Source organism: Oryza sativa, chromosome 11, assembly GCF_034140825.1.
Source record: "Oryza sativa Japonica Group chromosome 11, ASM3414082v1".
Classification (NCBI taxonomy): Eukaryota; Viridiplantae; Streptophyta; class Magnoliopsida; order Poales; family Poaceae; genus Oryza; species Oryza sativa.
The window spans coordinates 16,230,043-16,239,385 of NC_089045.1; the positions used below are offsets into that span (position 1 = coordinate 16,230,043).

A 9,343-nucleotide genomic window follows, 5' to 3' on the forward strand; every position below is an offset into this window, starting at 1 on the left:
GCTGAGTGTAATGTGATTGTGAAGGAATAGAACTTATGGTTCCTATATTATGTAAAAAAACGAACTTCTGGTTCCTGTGATCATTATTGATCCAAAATGTCTGGATGAAACCATGATTTCTTCTTAGTTTAAGATTCATAAGGTTTTCCAATTGGCTTCATTTGGAGAAGTCCACTATTAGTGTATCATTGATTGCGAATGATTCACACACACCATGTTCAGTTAACTCGATCCTCCCATCAATCATGGGCCATCGATCCATGCCTCATTGCCAAATGGCTTGGTTCAATTTTTTTTTTCGATTACACATCAGACGTACATGCACACACACCACTACACACATAACATCACACACACACCTCGCATATGCTTCCCCTAACACACGCTCCAAAAGACATAACCAACGGAACATCTTTGATTTCACTAAAATCCTATAGAAAACCTACCTACATGTGCGTTATATTCTTGGTTCAAAATTCATTAATCTACCATAAAAACTATTTTCGTGGACACTACTCTTTCACTGTACAGATGATCCATAAAGGAATCCGCCTACGCAAGTAGGTTGGAGAGACCACATCACATACCGCTATAAACCAAGTACCTTTGAAAATATCATACTTTTATAGAAGTGGTTGTTTCCATACTTAGAGAAATGCAACATTCTCACATGTGGTCAATTATATGTGGTAGGCTATATGTCTGCGCAACTGCTATTTAATCTTTGAACAACTATCACAAAATTACAGAAACTTTGATTAAACTCACATTGTTAAGCTATATTTTCCTTTGCTCTTTGTGTAGTGGAAGAAGAAGGAAATAACAACATGCAGTTAATGCCACTTTTGGTTATATGTGCAGGATGCCATCATTTTGCACACCCATCCTTAGAAGCAAGGACGTTTGTTTAGAACATCTGGGTTATGGCCACAAATGTAAATAGTTGCTTTCATATGTCTGGCATTTGCTTCTTAGAATCCTTTCGCTTTACATAAAACTGCAATCCGGACTATGAACAAGCACTTGTGGTTGAAAGTCTATGGTCCTAATTATTATTACTTGGCCTATGTCCCTTAATTATTCCAAATGTACTATAACATTGCTATTGAACACATCTTCATTAGAGGTTGTTTGAGTCATCTAGATCTGAGATCACAACAAGAGATGTGTGGCTTTTTGACATTTTATTATGTCATAATATGTGAAATTTATGTCAAAAATTAAGATTTGTGACAAACAGTTGACGTAATTCCAAACGGCAAAAGCCGCCGTCATAAATTTAGTATGTGACGTTTGTACATTTATTGTCACAAGCATAAGACATTGCTTTATTGTCACAAAATACTGGGGCTTGCCACATGACAGCTGACATGGCAGTTGACATGGTTGAAAAAAAAAACGTCACAAAACCCATGTAGCTCATGGGCCACAAATATATTTTTTTCTGGGGTTGTTGCTAGCTAGCCCAACATATTTTTTTGCTTGTTTGTTTATTAGTGCAGCCTGTACAAATTTTTAGCCCACACCAATTCGGCCCATATGATTTTTCCAATCCGCACAATTCAGCCCATATAATTTTTTCAACCAACAAAACTCAACTGATATTTTTTCAACCCATACAATTCAGCCCAGATACAATATTTCAGCACATACAAAATCAGATTCAAATGAATTAACATTCCACAAATGATTGCAATGTCACGTGCATTTCACATTCCACAAGTCTTAAAATGCAATATCATTACATCCATCCACCAATTTAATACATATCCAAAGTCTCAAATTTCATCTTCCTGCTACAGCGAGAGCAACATCAGCACATCTGCAATAGCATCACAGCAGCAACAACGTAATGGCCAAAAGCACAGAAGCAACAGCACAATGGCCACAAGCACAGCAGCACCAAAATAACATCCCACAAGCACAATGGTCGCAAGTTTAGTGTCACCAAAATATCATCTGGAACCTAATTGAGTAGGAGAGCTTACTGCTGAGCATTTGATGATGCAAAATTGCTGCCAAACGAGTAGTTTCTTATTGTACTTGAATTACATGTACCCCAGCGACATAATGTATATATGAATCTTATAATACATGAGTAAGCAAAATTTAGTACAGACTCAAGTAAACCCCACCAGGGCACTGCATTTACGTTAGAAAACATTGGCAGCAGTTTCAGAGATAGCATCAGACAGAGTTGTCCGAAGTCCAGTGCAACAAAAAAAAACAAGTACTTTATGGCATCTGGCTTGAATCCCATCAGGTTTTATAGTGCTAAACTGATCCTCAAATTGTGTCATAGTGCATTTAATGGTAGAATCCTCACCTGTATTGTATGAGCAGCAACTATAAAATAAAGATAATAACTTTCAGGACAACAACAAAATTATCATGGCTGGACTAAAGCCTACGATTATAGCAAATACCTTATGTTCGTGCGTATTGCTGCTCCAGCCTATTCATCTGCCGCATGGCAACGCGCAGGTGGACAAAACACCCGACGGTAGCATCCCTAAGGAGGCCGCAGCCGCTGGCGGCGGACAGCCAGGTGCGGAGGCGATGCACATGCGGCACAACGGCATGGCCTTCCAGGACTGGCATGACAGCAAACGACTGGAGGCAATGTCGATCCAACGCCGCCAGCAAGCTCTGCACAGTGGTTGTCGCTGTCGAGCGCCGCAAGCTCCTCCACGGCTCCCAGCAGAGTTTGAAAGTCATCTTACAATAGCCTCATGTACAGCACTGGTGTAGCTTTTTTTTTCTTGCTGTAGTGGAACTCCTTGAATAAATCAAATGCATTAGGTTCTTCTTCATTGTATTTATCACCCTGAAAACAACATAGGGGACTGGAGGGAGGGAGGAAACTCAGTGGAAGAGGTGCCTGGTGAGGGTGTCGTTGGGCATGAACTCGGCGACGAGAAGCCGCTTGTCGCCGTCGCAGCAGTAGCCAATGAGGTTGGCCATCCTCCGGTGCCGCAGCTTACAGTATTCTAAACAAACTTACAATTGTGTCAGAAGAAAACAAAAAAAGGCATAATAAGGATTTAGTTCACCTAAATTTTCTTAATAGCATGTACAGAAACTTCTACTTCTTTTAATTTCATATCGGCTTGTACATTCAAATTAATTTGATCCTGTTCACTTATAAAATCATATCAAGAGATTTTTATGAAATGACCGTCAGACTATATGCTTATATGCTTGAGAAAATTTTTCTAACTTTCATGAAGTCCGTGGTCGCACTTATATTATGATTTTCTATAGTCTTTGTGCAAATTCACGAAAGGAACTATACTATTAATAGCAAAACATAGGCAGTGGTTGGCACTTATAAAAATCTGCTTAAAATATTCTATTGTGTGGGTCGTCTAGATTATGTAGACAATAGTCGCCTAAACCATTATATTGTCCATATGTGAGAGAGTATATATATATATATATAGCAGGAAATCTGGTCAAACAAAGTATTTACGAGAAAATGAAGTTCATCAAACATCAGAGGTGAGGTTTAGAAATTACGTATACATATACGGTCCTCTAGACAATACATTTCATCATGAAAAGGAGGTATAGTCAAATTCGAACAAATATATACTCGATGCACATTATATTCTCCTTTACTATCATAATTGCCAATAACATGAAAAATCACATCAGAAGGGCATGGCAATTCAAATCTAGCAAATAATTTCTTCTCTAAGCAGTTGAGTGATAACCCCAAATATTTAAAGAAGATAGCAATTTAAACTCTTCATTCTCGCTAGCAATGTGAATAACATTTTAAACTCAACACATAATAGTTCTACTATAGAATCTAAAGTAGTGAAAAAAACTAAAGTTTTTCACCACCGGGGTGCGCCACGTCATCGAAGAAAAATTGGCCATCCGATTTCAGTTGAAGATGATGGGAGCCGTTGGATTCATTGATTGGCAAAACATCTTCTAGATCCTTCGTAAAAGTTCTTTCACAAACATACCCTTCCACGTCCCTACTATTACTATTTTTTATTTTCACCCCTACCAGACTAGCACGTTGCCCGGTGAATCTGCCATGACGCTTCCTTCTCACCCTGTGAGGTTTTCTCCTGTATGCCATTAAAAAAGATGGTGGCTGCCTCTGTGCCACTAAAAAGTTTGAGCCTTTCTCTATGCCATCGTCGAACTTTATCGCGCCCTCCACATCATTCTGTCCGTTTTTGGTCCTCACGGTGGGTAACGGCACAGCCAAATGACTTGGTTGCCCTTAGGCTTGAGAGGCCATTTGAACAAAGTTTGTTTCCTTCTGTGCCACCAAGCCACTGCCGCCATTCCTCTTCCACGCCGAGCCGCCGCCGCCGCACCGCACCACGCACCATCTGACCGCCGAGCCGCCGCCGCCTGCGAAGGAACGCCGCGCCATGCCATGCCATGCCGCGCCTACCCACGGCGCTCTAGAACGCGCACCGGAGCGATGCCGCCACGACATCATCTTCCTCCCCGTCGATCTGGTCCACGCCAAGTCGAGCCGCCGCGCCACCATCGTCATCTCATCACCATGACCAGAACCCCTCAAGAACCCCCAAGATTGAAGCACCATGGACGAAGAACGGCGTCATCTTCTCCAACTCCGGCCACCGGCGTCAAACGTCGATTCCGCCTCCTCCGGTGAGCCATTGTCCAATTCCTCGCGCACACACCATCCCTGTGGCCTCACTAACCTCGTGGACACACATGCATGCTAGATCTTGGAGACGTTTGAGCTGTCGCCGTTCTCCTGGAGCTCCGCGTCGCCGTCGAGCCGTTCCGCCGCCGCGCAGGAGGCACCGTCGGCCGCCGCGCAGCGCCAGTCGCCGGCCTCGCTGCGCACCCCGCCCCTCCTGGTCACCGCGCCGCGCCGCCGAGCGCCCCCGAGGCTGGCCACCAACGCCGCTGGGTTGTAAGCTTCGGTTGCTCACTTTGCTCTACTTTTGTCTTGCCTTGGCTGAGCTATGCTCGGTTCGTGCATGGCCGTAGGAGTAGCTGCCACAGCGCGCGGCGTGCTCCGCTCTGCATGGGCTTGCAGCTCGCCGTCTGGCTGCTGGCAGCCGTGACCAGCCGGCGGCGCGCCGTTTGAGCGAGCGTCGTCGCTGTCACCCGGGTTCCGTGGCTGTGTTTTGGTGGGCAAAAGTGCGATGCCTGCTCGTCTTGGTTGTGGTGGAGGACGCCGAGACGGCGAGGCGCGGCTACATCGCCGCGCGGTGTGACGGCACGGCTATCCCCTAGCGTGGCCGCAGCGGCTGTGGCGCGGTGGATGACATGTCGCCGTGGTGAGTGGCTGAGAGGCGCCGGTGACTGAAAGGGTAATATCGATATTTTTCATGCATGGGCCCACATGTCAGAGCTGCAAAACGGTTAAACCCAAACAGAACAATGACGGAATGGTATGGAGGACGCAATAAAGTTCGACGGTGGCATAGAGGGAGGCTCAAACTTTTTAGTGGCACAGAGGCAGCCACCATCTTTTTTAATGTCACACAGAGAAAAACCTCTCACCCCGTCGCTGCACCGCCGCTACTCCTGAGAGATCGAGACGTCGCCTCCTTCTCCGTCCACCGTCTCTCGTCTCCACCTCCCCAATCCCACCACCGCTTCCTCCCCTCCCCTCCCGCTGTAGTCGAGCATCTCCCCCCCTCCCCATCTCCAAAGCCGACGCATCTACTTCCAATCTGATTCTCCACCGCTGAGGAGAGGTAAGAGTGGGGCGTCGATGAGGCGGATGAAGGAGCGGAAGGCCCCGTGAGTTGGGGTCTTGCCGGCGGAATATTCCATGAGTTATCGGCGTGGGATGATTAATCCAATAATTAGATGGGGTGTGAGAATAACCTTTTCTAATTATAGTTGTGTTGATCAACTCCTTGACAAATGATGTTTGGTGACCTTTTAATCACATATATCATTTTAAGTTTTAGTCCTGACTCTTGGAGTGCTGGAAGTAAAAATTATGCATGGATCTCTTATGAGAGTTTGGATATAGAATCTCTTTGTGATTTCCAGTGTTAAATCTGGGATTCCACTGGCCAATAGAGGAACTGCTTCCATCGTTTCGTCATCTCTAATCTACAGAGGCACTTATCACCATCCCCTGCTACTGCTCTCTTATTAAGCAACTTAGTTTTACTCTTCCTCTAATTATCTTAGATTGATTATTTGGTACAAACTTTCAGACTGCATAATCGTGTCCATTTTATCCAGGCTGCTATGATTTCCAACCGGTTTAGAACATTCCAGAATTACCTAATTTTACTCTTAAGCGATAAAAAAGAGAATGCTCAGTGTTAACAAAAAAAAGGATTGTAAAGCAGTTTCAATAGATCGAACTTACAATTTTTCATCCAACATTTGTAAGTTTGTTGTACGTAGTACCATAATAATTGAGGTTATACAGATATACTGAATGTGTAGAGCCAGTTGCATTATATAGAATTTTCTTCCTCTCAATAGTCATATCTTTAGATAGGATTCTTCTGAACAAAGAAAGGTGTAGTTCATAATGTGATCTAGATTCTATTAAGAAATAATTAATCATGTTGAATTCAAGTTGTGGCATGTTAATTGCTTCTGCATGTTTTCACTAGCTATAGTATATCACAGGGTTTACTGCTTCTTATAAAAGGATGATGAAGACACTGAACAAAATGGAGTTTGAAGTGAAGGATTCAGTGGTCTGGCAAAAGTATTTCACGGCTACAACAAATAGCATAGTACTGAAAGGTGACCAAATGCTGCTGTAGTGTTGTATTTTACTACTATTACTTGCTTTTGACCAAATTTAAGTAATGAAAAATCTAGGACTAGTCGACGATTTACTCAAAGTTTATGATAGTATGCCCATCTTTGAATTTTATCTGCTGGTTAAAATAAGCTGCCATTAGCCAGAAGAGAGGGTGTTTCTTAGCCAATTTGACGCTATGTCGGCTGGTATAGCTGCTAATGTTGTTGAGTTAATTTTTCTGCACACCATTTTCATTCTTGAAAGCTCTGGTGATAATGTTTCCTGCAATACAAGTAAAGAACTACCGTTTCATAACTTGCCGTTCAATTAGCACAAATGTTAGTTCCTCATTTTTTTTTTTTGCATTTTTTCTATGTGAGCAATTCATTTTTGATGATTATGTAACAGGTGAACTATGCATATGGGGCTTAAAGAAAGATATTATGATTCTCTTAATACCATTGGATGACCTTTCTTTGGTCATCCCGTCAAAAGATGGATTCAGAGCAGTGAGAGAATTTTCTGTAGCTAGAGATGCTAATATTAACTTGAGCAGTCTGGCAAACGCTTTCCTAATTTCCCGCCAACAGATTTTGTGCACTCTTGGCTAAATCGCATTGAAATTCTTGGCCCGTATATATTCTAACAGGTACTGCTGCTCATATATTTCCATAATTCACTTCAGAGTTCTGATCATGGCTGGCTATTGCTAGCAAACTAAAAAAAATGAATTCTTAGAATCTGATATGTGATTAAAACAACTTATACTTGACCAGTTCAAATCAGAATGTATTGGTTCAATGTGCATTTTTATTCACTATCCACTTCATATATGTTCTCTGCACCATTTTTTTTTGAGGAAATTTCATATAGCTTTGGATGCTATATCAAATTGAGCCATATTCTCCTGCTCTACTCTGCTCATTCCCCTAAATTTCCATCCATGTTTTGTTCTGCAGAAAACGTTTTCTCCCTCAGTCTTTGTGATGCATTGAATTGAACAGGAACTGAGAAGTAATCCAGGTTGTAGCTTCTTCAGGCCACCTTTCAATAACTGAACTTGAAATAGAGCTGAGAAGGTCATCAAATTTTTCTTTATATTTGGCATTATCATGGATCAATACTCAAAGGGAGAGAGCATATTTCACTTACTTTCCATTGTTAACTCCTTTTCCGCTCCATCGAACAAATATTGTTGTTATTTCAGTGTCTTTCCAATCCAAATTATTCTCTCCACACACGTTACGCAAAAGTAACATGCTTATCGGTGGACACTCATGTTTGTGCAAATGCATGGCTTAGTGCTGCTAGGGGTCCTATGATTATTTGAACCTTTAGTTAGAAACATACGATCGTTTGGATATATGGTTCTAACTAACTGTTTATTGAGTCCTATTGTTTCTATAAAAGAAGATAATTAAATTTTAGTAAATTTTATATAGGGCTATAAACGGGAATCCAAAGTCGCGCAACGCGAGACTAAGTGGCTAGTTAACATGTTCATTTACTAGTTGTGACATGGATATAAGTGAAAGCATCGCACAACTCTTCTTTATCAAAGAAACATTTTTTGACAAAGGTATTTCAACATTTGTTTCCACTATAGGTTGCTCTAATGTAGCATAACTATAGTGGACATAGTTAGTACATCATAAATATGCATACCTTGAGTAGTTGTAGCACCATTATCATTACCTTTTTTCTCATCTTCAGAAATTATAGGTGCTTGGCCAATTGAACATTCTTCAAGCATGCATGGAGCTATGGATAGATCTTTTCTCTTCGTGTTTCTTCTCTTCCTCCTCATCTTTAACGTCAGAGGTGCTGACGTAGCCATCTTCCGTAGCAACATATGCCCGTTGACTAGGGCAATCTTTATGCACTTGGCCAAACCCTTGGCAACAATGGCACTGAATGCGTCCTGTCGAAGCGACGGATGAGGCGCTCTTGGCGGGTACCTGTGAAGAACTTTTACCTGAATCTGCTGCTCGTGGAGGAGGTGGTTTTGGCACTACAGAAACTCCGGACGCAACTGGTCGCTTGCTCGCTGGTGGGGACACCTAAAAAAAGATGGGCTTGGGAATCCCTGAAGATGGCTTCGCCCGTGGCGTGTACGTGCTCGCCTTGTTCTTGAATTGTTTATCACGCCCCTGCAATTCCTTCTCTGCAAGCATAGCTAACTGAAACAACTGGTTGACAGTGTTAAATTCCTTATAATCAACTATGTCCTGAATTCCGCGCCTCAATCCTGAGTAAAAACGACAAATAGAATCCTTGGTCCCCTCCACTATGTTACAGCGCATTAATCCCTTTTGTAGCTCACGATAGTAATCCTATACAGATTTATCCCCTTGTTCTAAACGCATCTGTTTCTTGCATAAATCTCTGTGAAAAGATGAAGGAACAAATTTATCGTGCATAACTATCTTAAGTTCTTCCCAAGTAGTAGGTAAAGCACCCTGTGCAGCTAACCCAGTCCACCAAATGATAGTACAATCTTTAAACTCACTACTGGTTTGTCGAACTCTATGTTGCTTAGGCACAAGGTGGGCACTAAACTTCTACTCTATTGTCATCTCACAATCAAGGTATTTCTCAGCATCATAATAACCC

At 42.3% G+C, this 9,343-nt stretch overlaps 1 long non-coding RNA gene across 2 annotated transcripts; it reads left to right on the forward strand.

Annotated features, from left to right (window-relative positions):
• Positions 1-5,509: 5,509 nt before the first annotated feature.
• Positions 5,510-7,966, forward strand: LOC4350418 (uncharacterized). 2 transcript variants are annotated; one of them, XR_010737519.1, is made up of 4 exons: positions 5,510-6,083; positions 6,610-6,729; positions 7,139-7,379; positions 7,690-7,966. It is a non-coding gene; the product is annotated as an uncharacterized lncRNA (long non-coding RNA). The 2 variants fall into 2 exon arrangements; XR_010737520.1 differs by having other exon boundaries at positions 5,510-5,828.
• Positions 7,967-9,343: the final 1,377 nt, after the last annotated feature.